Source organism: Linepithema humile, chromosome 1, assembly GCF_040581485.1.
Source record: "Linepithema humile isolate Giens D197 chromosome 1, Lhum_UNIL_v1.0, whole genome shotgun sequence".
Taxonomy (NCBI): Eukaryota; Metazoa; Arthropoda; class Insecta; order Hymenoptera; family Formicidae; genus Linepithema; species Linepithema humile.
In genome coordinates this window covers 27,629,917-27,644,171 of record NC_090128.1, presented here as the reverse complement: position 1 = coordinate 27,644,171, position 14,255 = coordinate 27,629,917, and the positions used below count along the sequence as shown (strand labels likewise).

General features: G+C 37.6%; 1 protein-coding gene across 1 annotated transcript in view; it reads right to left on the bottom strand.

Annotated features, from left to right (window-relative positions):
- The window catches only part of tn (tripartite motif containing protein thin), a 169,632-nt gene that overhangs the window by 92,398 nt on the left and 62,979 nt on the right, over nt 1–14,255 (bottom strand). The window lies entirely within an intron of this gene.

Sequence of the window (14,255 nt, the reverse complement as noted above, 5' to 3'; positions counted from 1 at the left end):
ATTGCATTTGCGTATGGTAACTCGCATTTAGGACAATGTTTCTCTAAGCTACGCTTCGTCTAACATCCATCTGCGGTAGAACAGTTTGCGGTTCCACTGCGGTCTGTTCCCGGTTAAACTAGCAAATGAAGGTATGATAAAACGATGTTGAGCATGGCTCACGATTCTTAAGTGATGCAAAGTACTTTTTGTTAAATTATTATCCCTCCTCGAAATATTTAGTTTCAAAAATGAAAGATGACTACAATTTTCACAATACAGTCCCGATAAATGTGTTCGAAGGTAACAATTGTACCAAGCGTTATAACGCGTCAAACTAATGACGTATAAAAGTTAAATATTAAATATTTCAGAAATTTGAGCTATCTCTCTCTCTCTCTCTCTCTCTCTCTCTCTCTCTCTCTCTCTCTCTCTCATTCTCTCTCCAGCTCTTATTTCTGCACTTATAATATTGCCACGGAAAGATCGTATCATACAAGCAGTCTAGTTATACTTGCTCTCAAAGAGCAAGTCCAACTTTAATAACATCTTGTTGCGAAAAGCGCTGAGAGACGTACAAACTGACAGTATATATTTCGAGCCGTGTAATCTCTTATAAAATCCATGGTTCGCCTCGATATATTTCAATCACATCTTGTTGTCAGACGCACGCTGCTGCCGATATCAGTGAACCGCTGACAAAGGAACTCCGATTTTCATCGGACGGACAGTACGCTACTTTCTACAACGTGAGAGATACGTGTAGGCGGAACGCGCCTCAATAATCTATACGCTTCATATACGTGAAAAGAGGGAGGGGGGAGGAGGAAGGGAGGAAGAGCCGTCGTATATCATTTCAGATAACCATACCAAACATGTGTAACGACCGAAAGCGGCGGCGGGCAGTAAGTGGGTGTAAATAATGCAGTCGCCGTCCGACCGTCCGCGACGTGACGCGTTTGTCGCTGGGGAAACCTTGGCTTTTTCAATGTGTCTGTCTGTGTCCTACGTCGGCACCGCATCTGCGGTTTACATTTATTTTACATGACTTTATCTTTTATTATAAATAAGTTACATAACGTCTGCCCACGCTTAGCCGGCCTTCTTTCTTCTATTTATTTCTTTATCGTCCTATGCTCTCGCGTAGCAAAAACGTCGAGAGAAGTCATGATTTCTGTAAAGTTTTCATTTTTACGAGAGTAGATGCTCTTTTAATTAAAATTTAAATAACTTTCAGCAACACACGTCTAATAAAGTTCACTTTAAATTAAAAGAAGATTAAAGTTATACTATTTTAAATTTGAAAACTACTAGTTCTTATTAAGAATATAAATCTAAATTCTCTTCAAAATTGGTGAGAAAATCCGTAAGTAAAGTGTGCTTACCGATAAGTTTAAGGTAACGTATTTTACACTTTCATCGGAATTTACGATGTTAATAATATTCGACGAAATTCGATATTAATATGAATAGGATAGAGAAGGAAAGCGATGTGTAACGAGAGCTTCCGATGAAATCTAATACAGCGCGAGAACTAGTGAGGAACTATGGGACGGCCCACGCGCTAAGCTTCATCGGTTCTGAGGGACTTCTGAGAGACTATCGTGTAACAGCACCGGAGCGTCCCATAATGACTCGCAATTATTAACATTCAGCTCGAATTTTGAGACGTCTTCAGCCCTCATTCGTCAGTTAATGAATTTAATCTACCGTCGAGTAAAATGTCCAGAGACGGCAGTCTCTTAGGAACTCGTTAGAGACGAAGAAAGTATCGCGGAGCAGCAGTAGAAAATGAAGACGAATATATAATTATTTAATGCGTGCTCCTCGCAGAGAGCTTCACATAATAAACAGTTGATTGCTGGAGTACTCGGCAATGTTAACAATAATAAGAAAGTAATGATCTAATAAGAACAATATCATGAGAAGATAGCGAGAGGGCCACCGTGATTGTGACAATTTGATAAAAGACTGATAGATAATTGCAGTAATTTAATGAAAGAGAGAAAGAAGAGGAAGGAAAGACAGATGAGTCTATCTAAGATACGAGAGCAACCGGTCTCCTACTTCAAAAAACGAACTCGGGAAAAAGATAGAACGTGGGAGAAGTTTTTCCGCGAATTGAATTTACTAACTGAACAAGTGCGAGGCGTGAATACTAATCCAGTTGTACTACCGTCCAGTTGTACTTTGCATCATAAGTTAGACATGATAGAGTATACCGGAAATGAAGCCAGAAACTAGACTGCGCCATAACACTAATGCGAAACTATTTGTGTTATTGCATCATCGTAACACGCATTCGGGATTAACAGTTGCGACTTGTGTGCAAAGTGATTTAATATAAATTTCTAAAAGCACAATTACGCGATGAAGATGATTAATTAATGCGAACGATAAATTTTCCTCCATCTTCATTATAAAATTATGAAAATCTCAGTCAAGTATTATACTTGTAATAATAAAGCACCATAATTTGCAAAATGAAAAATATCTTATTTAAAATTTTCAACCCGAGTCGAAATTTAGCACCTATATTGAACCTTAATCTTTTATTTTGAGGTAGGCATAAGAGAGTCAAAGTAGATGTTATGCATTGTATCGTATGTATATAATAGCACCTACTTTGGCGCTACAATATGTCCGAAATTTCCTTTTTTCCTGCTAAAGCTTCAAAGTAGGGTTTAGTTAAAACCCTCCGTTGACCCGCTTTAGACCCTGAAAATATATAGATTCCTTTTTGCCAGCACTACTTTTATGATATTATCAAGAAATTCTAATGATTGCAAATGTTCACAATAAAGAAAAATACTAACTATAATTTTGATTAACGATAATTTTTAATAGCACACAATTTAAAAATATCATTAATCAATACCATTTAGTTGAATTTTATTATCTTTTAAAAATTTGTAATTATTAGAAATTTCTTGATAATATCAAAATTCAACTATTGAGAATTAATTTCTAATATTTTTAAAAATTCTATGTTATTAAAAATTATCATCAATTAAAATTATATAGTTAGTAATTTTTTTTATTATTGTGAAGATTTTTGCAATCATTAGAATTTCTTGATAATATCATAAAACTAGTGCTGAAAATCCATATACCTTTGTGATTATATTAAAAATATTAAATTAAGATATTAAATATAAAATAAGATACTAAAAACATTACATAATATTTATTGAATTAAATATTATTTATTAAGTATATGTAATACATATAGTTAAGAGTATATTATTAAGTATAGTTAACATGCGTTAAAACAAGTTCAGACAGAAATATTTATACAGAAAAAGGTCCAAATTAAGACTGAAACGTTTGATAATATTGTATCACTTAATAAAGCAATAATCAAAATACAACCACATTATGCATATTGCTCGTATAGTTTTTCATTCTTATTTGAATTTTAACGAGTACATCTAAAATAGTTAACATTTAATAAAAAAATTAATTTAAAAAAATTTTTTTGCGCTGAATCTTTTTCAGATATCATATCACTATTTTGAAGAAGGAAACGGAAAGGTATCAATATTAATAAAAGTTGGAAATGCAACAAATTAAATATTTTTCTTTATGATTAAACATTATAATAACTTTTATAGGTCGAATTTATCTAGTATATATATATATACTAGATAAAAGTTCGAGGTTTAATGGAGGAGTTCTCGCAGTAATACAATCTATTTTGTGAGGCTCTATAGGTTTAAAGTAGTATTTCAACATCAAATTATAGGAGATCAAGTTTTAAAAGAGGAGTTCTAGGTTCTAATTCCGTAAAAATAGGTTCATATAGGCTGTATGAGCATTAAAAGAGACGCTAAATTTCGACTCGGGAAGACGTCCGCAATAACAGTATAATAAGGAAATGGCGATTTTTCACCTGAATTTATGCAAAATACTGAATTATTTAATAGCGCGACGATAGCGCGTTGCAGGGTGTCTCCCCTTGGAGTGGCCAAATCCCTTAGCCATTCATACAAACTTAGGCGGCTGAACGACCTGTCAGAGATCTTGAAATGTCATGAAGAGGAAAATTCGCCGCGCGAATGGTTGGCATGGCATGATGTCCCACTTAGATGAGATATTCGCGCCGGTTAGAAATGGTTTCCGCGGGGTGCCATGCGGAAAAATCGATCCCGACGCTTTCCTTGTTTCATATAAAAATGTAACAGCGCGACAAATTTGTTTTAATACAAAAAAACGATCCTAGATTGGTTTGCGATCTTTATCAATTCCTCTCTTTTAACGACTCGTTAATTAGATTTATGCAAAACGCTGAAATGTCTGTTAAACGTCTTCACGTCGGGATAGCATTGTTCTTTTGCGAAAGTATTAATACGAGGACAATCAACTCAGCGGATTAAATGCAGCTCAGACATGAAGATTAAATAGAGCTTGCAATAACCTCATGGCTTATTCGGCAGAGCAATGCTGATAGTAAACAAGCGATTCGTATATATCGTTACAGAGGCGTCTCGGATATAGCAGACGAGCTGGCTAAATTATTAGCGCAAGTACCGGCAAATATTGACCTATACTCGCTGCCGGTTTAGCATCTCTTCGACATGTGGCTTGATCGTTACCTGCGGGATGTGTCTCCGGCGGTGGGCGGAGGTAGTGCGGTTTCGCTTACGCTGAGAGACCGCGGCGCCGGCAAAATCGATAACATTCGCGAACAGGTTCCTCTGCACAGCTTCTTCGCTATTTGCACATTTAATTGCCAACATGAACTTCAGCCCGGTTATCGCCTTCGACCATCCGCCACCTGCAAGACTAACCGTCCTTTATGAGCTAACAATTAAGTTCTGCACGTAGAACGTTTTTGATGAGACGAAATCCCATTCCGACTGTTCGGATGTTTTTTATTCTCGGAAAATCATACGGTAAATATATGTAAAATAAGTGGAAAGAGTGTCTGTTGCAGTAATAAAAAATAGTTCGTAGAGACGAAATTCACTTGCAGCTCATTCGCTCATTCGACAAAACTCGTTCTTTATGTATTAATCTCCGCCATTTTGTCCGGCGATATTTTTAATGAAAAAATTTCATTAGCGCAATGCCAAAGCTCAACGTCGGATGAATGTTAATGGCATCATTTTCATTATATGCATAATCTGTGCGGAGAAGTTAAAAAGCGGTCAAAATCTCATTCGCCGATTTGGATCTTCTAATTTGAGAAGAAATTAATCTAAATTTAAATCTCGAGTTTTTAATTCTGCCCGGAATGCCCACCGCAACACAGGCTACCATTTACCCGCGCCGGCTACCGCGCGTGGAATATATCGCAATATCATTTTCTCTCGTTAGTCGCAATAGATTACTTCGCGGTCGATTATAAAAATTGTCCGACCACTCTTTCTCTCTCTTTCTCTTTCTCTTCTTTTTCTTCGTCTGATATTTGCGGCCACGCGGCACAGCTGGCACGATCGATTTCAAGGCAATTTTCTAATACGCCCATAAATCAATTTTAGCACGATAGGATTTCAATAACACTCACGCAATCGTCGTGTCCGTCCGAAACTTTATATCGGGTTAATGATGCCTTGGAACAATTTCTGTTCAGCTCTCGCCTCGATAAAGCTGGGATAACGATAGTGTTTCCGTACACCACATGAGATTATTCGACGCAGTTTGATATATCGTACAAGTTCGCAACTACGACCGCATGTACTCGAGTATCTTTGTTGTTTTTATTACATAAAAACACGAAGAGTCTCTTTTTTTAATTACAAATACACTTCCACTTATTAAAAAATTGTACAATATCCATCTAATTCTTTCATACTCCTTTAATTCTCGCTTATTTTAGGTTGTGTTTTCAATTAAATTAATTCTAATTTCCAGGTCAACTCGTGCAAACGATGTATATGCATCACTATGTTGCAGTGAATTCCCGTGATTAGGAGAGCTTCATTAACAACAAGTATCCTCGCCGGCAAACTGTACTCCGGTCTCATCGTAAAGTCGCAAAACGTGCGAACTTTTCCGTGCTAAAATATGAATATTGCGGCATTGCCGCTTTTATAACGCAGATTTCGAAAACTTTCGTTCGTTAATTTCATTCAAGCGGTTTTGCGCCGGCACCACTAAAGTGAGAACAGAAATATTTCCAGCGTTAACTTTCTAATAGTTTGAATCGCACGTGCTATTTGCGTGACTGCTAAATAATTTGAATGCCGAGGTGGAAAAATTTTTCGCCAACTATATCAAAGCGCGTTTGCTCCTGTGTTTAAATAATGTTCTTTATCGTGATTAACACTTTGTTGTAGCTGCTTTCATTATAAATCAATAACCATTTATTTATTTATGCCATCATTAAATATATTGCAGCGATACATAGAGAACTAATTACGTAATTAAAATAATAGTGCGACCAGCTACCAAATGATGTTTAGCATTTATGAACTGCCCGGTCAATATTGTGAAATGTTACCTATTATATTGTTTGCGTCATGAATGGGAAGAGTATAGTATATAATATAAAATTGATTATCGCGGTCATCGATAATGATATAAATGTGCATACGTTAATATAATTAATGTTTTGCTATTTTAATGTAATAAATATCTTGCATCAATGTCTTTTTAATATGCGTATAAATTAAAAAAAGTAAAATTTATTGAATCTCTTTTATCATTCATATCTTTTACTTCATCACTTTAAGTTCTAACTGTCGCAGAGTTTGCCTGGAATCAAATCAGGACGCGACAGCCCCAGATTATATCGAGACTTTTCAACTTACGATCTGGTTCTTTTGTGATACGACAATACGAAATAAACAAGCCGTGCGAGAATAATGCGAGCGCGAAGAATAGATGGAGGAATAAAAGTTTTTGCGTTTTATTATAAAGCGAGCATCTTCACAAAAGTTATTGCGCATAATGAGGTGGATTATTGCCGTACATATATAGTTCACGTTAATAAAATACGTCAAAATTATTCGCTTCAACTATGTGAACTGAAAATCAACGTACGTTCCGACAATTAACTATTTACAACTGAACCAACCGAACTGAAATTGTTAGAATATACAATGCAGAAATTGCCTGCTAAATTATGTTAAATTTAATGTTTTTTAATATTAAATTTAATAAGCATATTTTATAACTATTTTTAGCAATTATTACAATATTGTCAAACAAATGTAACCAAAATTTGAATATGTATAACAACGTCCTAAGCAGTGATGATAAATATAAAAATATTATATACAATAGATTCGCGTTTAATATTAATTCAAGCAATATAAAAATAATGCCAAATAATTGCAAAAACTAGAAATGGTAGTTGCTCGAGCAAAACTAGAACATACTTAAAGATTATAAATCATGTAGAAATGCAGACAAGCTACAAATATTTGAAGTTACGGCCATTCCTGATGAGAAAACAGGATAATAGCGCAATGCAATCCTAAACGATCGGGCCATATTTCAAGGTTTATCCTCGTCTGACAGATCTCTACCCGTAAGTTATCGGACGGCGTACAATATTCGCACGTCATGATTGCGAGCTTCATTAAAAAGTTGCAAATCGAAGGCGCAAGGATATTCAATAGCGCGTTTAATTGATGAGCGGTCGATATGTGCAATAAGAACGGCACGATGCTTTACGGATATCGACAGCTAGAATTTTTTAACGAACGCTGTTCCCTCACAATGTTATTTTTCGAAATTGAAGAAAACTCCTTCGACTGTGTTATTATCACGAGCGGGTAGGTCAAGGCGATTTCGGTGATAGGTGCTATCAAAGTATTACGGTAATGCATTTCGGGAAATTCGTCCCGACCTCTCTTGCAGCAGTTACGACGTAAAAGTGCGGCGCACAATTTGGCCAAATAAATACTTCTGTCAAACTCGTATAATTCGTTTCACGTGAAATATTATTGTGTATTAAATTTATCGATAATAATAATAAATAAATATATTTCTATAAAGAAAATAATTTCCAGTCAACTAATTGAGTTTGGACCAACTAATTCTGGAACATGAAGCTTGTGACTTTCTAATAAATGGTTTAAGGATGCAAAATTACCGGCTAACGGACAGAGCTGGGTCGAACGAGCTTTAACCGCCGTGCTCGTTAGCTGGGTGCTGAGGTTGAAATAAATAAGTGCAATTTATTAACGCGCTTTGAGGGGTTCGCACGCGCTGACTATGCTCAGATCCCGCACATTTCCACCCTTTATGATTCACGCATACTGTGGAAAAGTGATTATTCTCTTAGTTCTAGTATGCGTTAAACTTTTTGGCTTATTACGTCGAATTACGTTTACCGTCTAATTTTCTAACAAACTATTTGACACTCCAAAAACGTAAAAACCAATTAAAATTCTTAATAAAAATCGCATGCTGCGACGATACTTAAATTTTTAAAATAGTGATAAATAAAATAAATATTTATGTTCACAAATATAAAATTACAAATAATCAGCTTGAAAATTTGTCGACCAAGCCTTATAAAAGATAGTATTAACCCACGTTTTCTCGGAATCGACAGCATTTTATATTGCCTCTGGACACTCGCTAAATTCCGGGCAGGTCGCCAGGATAACATGAATTCGCTTCGTAAATTCGAGCTGACTACGTAAACTATCATTGCATTATTAATTGCTATGCGGGCATAAGCACTTCAGAATGGCACGAAGTAAGTTCACGTTATCTAGACCGAGACTCAAGTTCGCGAACGTAATTCATGCCAATTAGAGTTGCCTTATCCATTCCGGTGTCTAGATCTTCTTGGGATACCGCAATCGCATAGACTGTCGCGGAAGAAGTATCAAATCTAAGTTGCACTCAGGTTTAAATCACTTCTCGCGATGGACAAATTGCTTCGGTATCATTGCTTGGAAATAACTTTTCGATTTATTCCGAATCCGAAACTTACATTGTGTAATTCTGTCGAGATTGGTCAACTTTCTCGGCGCGATCGAACTACCGTGTTCTTCGAAATTTATTAAGACTTTAAATTTTCAATCTCAGCTTGTACTTGTCTCAACTAACATTTGACTTCTTCCGCGAACAAATTTTCATCGGATTCTACTCTACGTTTTACAATAAGATTGTTCAATTGACTTCTAGTCAATATTTTCTTAACAAAAAATCCTCAGCAATTGATACTTCAATATTTTTATAAAATTTAAAAACTGCAAAAACATCATTTCGAAACATTTATTCAAAAATAAAACTGGATTAAAAATGATATCAAACTGATAATTACTTATCTTATTTAGAAAACTCGAGAATTACTCCTCGCGGATGCGAATTATCTAGATTTTCTCACTGCAGATAAGGAACTGACGCTTTCGCGCAGGTTAATTTAAAAACTTCAAAGTCCTTATGAATAATTTCGAGAGAGACTATGCGAGGATCAAACTAAATCCTGCGTTTGTGAGGAACGCTTAAACTGCTGAACGGACGGAAATTCCCACGCGCGTAAGCGCCATCCATGCGAGAGCGTGTACATGGCATACGCCTTCGTAGTTCATGCGAAACCTATATATATGTTCGCCTCTCGTTTTCGACGTTGTGATTTTACGACGACGACGATGACGACGACGCTGCTTTTCCCGTTCTTACTCGTTCGCCTGTTTTGATATCGGCCATGCGCGGTTCTTAGATTCGGTCGTGCGTCGCTTTTCACGTCCCCGGAGAGTTACTCCGCCATATCCAATAATAAACGAACAAATCCATTTCTCTCTTAATCCTTCGCAGCCACGTGCTGACCCTTGCTACTCGATCAATTGACCATTAAAAAGCAGGGTCATCTTTCATCCTGTACAGCTTCTTTCTCTTGAAAACGTACACCCTTGGGATCAAAATGTCTGAACCAGCAATGTGGACGAATCAGCTCTAATGGTTAATCTATCTTTGTATTTGTCCCTAAATACAGAGCGTATGCATCTAAAATTGCATTATAATATTTTCCCACTTTCTCCAAGGCACTCTTGAAGCCAAGAGCTCCAAACAAACATTATTCTGTGTTCAAAATTCTATTCGTGAGAATTAACAACACAGAAAAAGCTTTATTTCTCACGCTTTCTGTAATAAATCGTGAATTAATGTAATCTCTCCTTTTCTCTTTTGGCCGATTTATTATTATCCGAAATCCTCGCACTACCGCGAGGATACGCGGATCAGGCCGCGTAAAATCCTTTTTGCGTTCAAATCGGATAAAGCAATCCGCATGTAGAATTCTGGGCGTCAATGGCCTAAAATTCTACGGAATGGATGCGACGACCGTAAATAAAGAGGAAAAGGAGCGCGGATTTTCGCGCTGCCTAACCCGTGGCACGTGTTAATGCACACAGCTGTTGCTTATGAGCATTATGCAAGTTGCATTTATAATGCAGCAAGCTGCGAACATCGCGAGAAATCGCGAAACGCGATTTGTCAGCATAATTAAGAGCGACTTCGTGAAGCGTGAAAATAAATGTCGATTTCGTTGCGCCGCATCGACTCGCGCTGCGATATTAAGATAAACATTTTAATCCATCATTTGGCTCGCTCTTAACATCGCGTCGGATTATCAGAGATATTCTTTTTTTTTTTTAAAGCGGCCCATTGAGGCTATTAAAACTTAATGGCGCTGAGAGATAATGTCGCATTAATGACTCTCGAATCGGAGCATTAACGCGGCTTCCACCTGCAAACATCCGCATCGTTAATTTTTGCCGATCGACAAAAACTTCCTCGTATTTGCAATTTCCAGAGAAATGCAAATGTATACGCGAGCCGTTGAATTTTTGCCGACGTTCTTATTTGTATTTGTATTTGTACAGTGCACCGCCGCGCTTAAACGCGAAACCTGCCTACGTACGTGCCCTTCCGTACGCTCTCTAATTTTCCAGCGAGTCATTGAATCGCTCGTGATTAACCCGTCGGCTGGCTTTTGCTATAGGAGAGCAAGTGCATATTATCGGCTACCGTCAGAAGTGCTTAGAGAACGTTTGAACCGTCCATGTACATTTTGCATTAAAACTGATGCAGAATGCACAGTTGTGAAATAAATGCAAAAGTTATAAATAGTAGAAAATGATAAATTTTATTGTTTATTATACTTTTTATTCTTATATATTTTTTTTATTATTTTCTATCATAATATTTAATATTATTATAATAAATTTTATTTTTATCAGGATAAATTTTCGTCAATTTTCAAATTTTATTTAACAAATTAAATTTCATACAACTACATTTTATAAAATTAGATTAGTTATTCTATTTTTAAATTAATTTGTAAAATAAGTCATCAAATATTTCGCAAAAATTGAATGACGCAATCAGCTTTCTCTGGCTCTTACACGAACAGCTTTCGAGTGGACGGGTATGAAGGAAAAGTGTTCTCATTTTTTATAAGCTCAGCTCGGCCTGTCACATGTGAAGCTGACGTTCTAGCAACACGTGTCCCAACTTAAAGACTGTCGGAGAAACTTATCTTATAGAAATTCTATTTGAAGCTCTATCAGTTGCGTATCAGAAGCGCATATACGTTTCCGACTATGAAGGAAGTTTCGCAATACCGAGATTCCTCCGCCAAATCACAACGGGCTAAAGTCGACTCGTGCTTTGCTTTGTATTTGTGTCGAAAGATAATATCTGTTGCAACTTTACATAAAGTATTTCATCATTCATGTTTTTTTTTTTTTTTTTTTCTACTCTCCTAATTATGAATAATTAATGAAAGTATATTTTACGTTTTTGCATTCATGTAATTGGAAGACGTCTAGCTAGCTCGAACGATGATGGATCGATTTATCTTGCGACAATGAACGAAATATCGAGGGTCTTTACAGCGTCGCTCTATTTTTAGAACATTACTGGGTGGAGTGCGATCAGATGCATGGTGTGTTGCATGTGAACGCGCTTCCTATACGTTGAATATTCATGCAACAATCTGTAATTTGTGTCGAGCCAAAGGTCTGCACATACATTTGCAACTATCAACATAATTTTTCATCCAGCAATCCTCGAATGGAGCGATTTTTCCGAATCACGAAACTAATGAATTTTAATCATATCAAGCGACTTGCGTTCGTGCTCCTTGCAGTGCGGCACATCTGATTGCAACGTTGCGTGTGTGACAGAAAAATCTTTTATTAGGAGCCACGTAATTGCAATGCTTTTGATTAATCTGCCCGGATGCGATAGGGCATTGTAAAAAAATAAAAGCCAACAAAAATGTATACCGCATTCAATTTAATTCTATTTCTAGAACTTCGATACTTCGGTTACGTTAAATCGTTTTAATTCAGATTGGATTTCTGTATTTAAATAGAACAGAGTATTACTGGACTATTTGTCATAATATAATATTTCACGTCCCATAAAATAACAATTGTATTTATTTACGCCAAATTGTAATTATATTTTATATACCAAGTTTAATCTCGACTTCCCAGTTAAAATTGTCAACATTTAAGAATAAATTACGAAACGTTGTTGTTTATTTCACTTTCGAGTGGATCCCATTTCAGTAAAGTTCCAACTTCAAACATAAAGTAAGACTTCAAGATATTTAGGCAATATTGAAACTCGTGTGCACTCAAATTCTCGCTAAACTCTCTCTCTGCGGTTCGATGCAAATTTTGCGGAGCATCCGATGGAATGTACACATACATACGCCCTCCGCACAGCAGTAAACGTAAACGGCGCGAAGTCGTAAAATGGAAATTATCGGAGAAATACGGTGTACACGTCGGATTGATAGAACACTCTTAATACCCAGGGGCTCCGGAAACGCGCGCCGACACGAGAAATCTCTCAAGAGGGTCGACAATATCCCAGGTTTTTCACATAATGTTTCTTGCGCTCTCGCCCGATCCGCAAGCTTAGCTGTTCTCGGGAATCTCGGGCAAATTAGCAGATTCGTCGCTTACCCTCGTCGTTAAATCGAAACTGTTTGGGGTGTAAAAACCGATGACGACACGTTGTCTCGACACCGGCGTCTGGTGCGTTGTCGACGGCGAGAAAACGGCAATTACAACAGGTGAAAATACGTAATGTGGTTATTGTAACGAGCCGGCACGTTAATTCTCTAAAAGCTCGCCGCGTTAGCTCGGACGCGTTGCTGGAAAAAGCAGAAGAGACGATGACGCGCGGAGAGTGGTTGGTCGTCGTCGGTCGACGGACGGTCGGTTCAACGGAGCGGAAAGAGAGGGTGCGAACGGTAAGAGCCGCCACCATACACGGATGAGGAGGAGGAAAAGGTGAGGGGCGGGGGGGGCCTCTCTCGTTGAATTTTCTACTCTTATCCGTGTCTGCACTCTTCCTCCGGCTCTATCGACACTCCCGGTCGACCGATCGTCGTTCACAATGGAGCAAAGCCGTGATCGAGGGTGTCGACCGGCCGTCGGTAGCACGGGCCAATGCCCAGCCTCGTTTAAACAGGGAGAGAATTTCGAGCGCGCAGAGAGGGGTGGCATCGATAATACGTCGCTGAAGCGCGCGCGCCCGGTATCGGCGTATCGAATCGGCCGAATGAAATTACTCTCTCAACGTCTCCGCGTTCGCCGTCGAAATGCGCTCCGGAACATACGCCGCTCGCGTTTCGTAACTGAGGTATCCCAATAAAAGGCTTTCTTCAACATCGCGATTGCGGACTTTGTTCGTAAATTATTCTCGTTCCGACCCCTCTTGCCCCGTTCACGCCGCGTTCCGCGTTTTCATCCGTAGAGGATTTTTAATTCAGCCGTTATTTAATTCGCAATAAACGGGAAAAAGCGATTTACCGTGCAAAAGTAATAGAACCTTGATGACGAACATTTTCAATCAACACTTTTTGTTTCGTCTTTTTTCTCTCCTCTCTCTCTCTCTCTCTCTCTCTCTCCCTCTCTCTCTCTCTCTCTCTCTCACTTCGATATGCTTTTCAGATATGAATTTACTACGTACATATATGATCACTTCAAGCATTGGTTCACAAGATTGGAATTGTGACACAATTTCGAGATAAATAAGCGATTGGTAGGAATAAAATCAAATTGATAGGAAAAAGAAAATTATCTCTTTTAACAAATGTAAGAAAAGTAAATCTTTGGTGTGTAAATTCGATTCTATTATCGTATCGAATTTGCATTAAAAACAACGTGGGAGACGTGACAATCTCGATGTCAAAAGAAAAGGTTGCGAACCCCTGCATGTGTGAGTGTACCGGTCATTCTCTATCCACCTTCTATTTCTATATGCGTTCAAAGGGCAGAATCGCCTACGAGAACCTGTAAGATAAAAGGGTAGTAAAAGGGTACTAAAAGGAAAAATTCTAAGAACTT